Source organism: Nycticebus coucang, chromosome 19 (genome assembly GCF_027406575.1).
Source record: "Nycticebus coucang isolate mNycCou1 chromosome 19, mNycCou1.pri, whole genome shotgun sequence".
Taxonomy (NCBI): Eukaryota; Metazoa; Chordata; class Mammalia; order Primates; family Lorisidae; genus Nycticebus; species Nycticebus coucang.
In genome coordinates, this window is record NC_069798.1 from 11,302,916 (window position 1) to 11,303,915 (window position 1,000).

Genomic DNA, 1,000 nt, shown 5'->3' on the forward strand with positions numbered 1-1,000 from the left:
CTTGAAAATTTCAAATGTATAAGTGTCTATGATCAATTCTATAGGGAGTAGAAGAACTGGATAGCTTAGTACTAATGGAGAGAGAAAGCTAAGCACTCTCCATGTGGCAAAGACTTTTTTCTAAAATAAGGTCAGAGGACAAATGACTTATGAATAAATTCTTTCAAATTGTGAAGAAGTTCCTAATTCTCATAGCATATACTTTCAAAGCATATAAAAAATTGAACACTTCGTAAGTTTTTACAAAGGTTGTACAATTGTAACAACAAATTTTGACAAAGATGGTACCAAATCAAGCCTGCAAAACAATTTCGTTTTGTATCCTGCAAAAATGGGAAAATAACAGATGGATTTGAGGGAAGGAGTGATGGAAGAAGGATATATAACAAAGTGTTACTAAGGGAAACTAAAGTGGAAAAATAGCCATAAATAGTCATAAATTATAAAAAAGAGAAAGGAGACAGATTTATTCTTTGACAGATTTATCTAGGACAATAGATATATCCTGGCTGAGAAATCAACCTGGATTTCAATCTAGGTTCTACCAACAAATGACTCATCGCTGGACGAGTTGCTTAAAGTCGCTATCTTTCTCCTTCCTGATTTTTTTTTTCTATCTTCTTTAGGGGAAAGCGTGAATGCAGTCCCCCACTACCACAAATTATGCAGTCGAGTTTCCCACATTTGGGGAAATCGCAGGGGTCAGCACATCCAGAGTGCAATGGATAAGCCTCGCCCTGGGAAAACCACCTTCGTGATCGTGGTATCTCCCCTGCCAGGTAAGTATCTCTCCTTCCTGATTTTTCAAATGAAAGGAATAGCAGCCACCTCCAAGTGCCTCATATAAATTGAATCAAATAAAAGATCTAATGCTTTTTATATAATCCCTGATGTATAGTAAGTGCTCGTAAATATTGGCAAATTTTATAATTAATATAGCTAGTACTAATCTCAAGGATCAAAATGGCACATCGGCACAAGAATAAAAATACCAATCAAT

The 1,000-nt window shown here is 35.6% G+C and overlaps 1 non-coding gene across 1 annotated transcript; it reads right to left on the bottom strand.

Moving 5' to 3' along the window:
- Positions 1-623: 623 nt before the first annotated feature.
- On the bottom strand, positions 624-787 carry LOC128572226 (U1 spliceosomal RNA). Its single transcript, XR_008376129.1, has one exon. It is a non-coding gene; the product is annotated as a U1 spliceosomal RNA (small nuclear RNA).
- Positions 788-1,000: the final 213 nt, after the last annotated feature.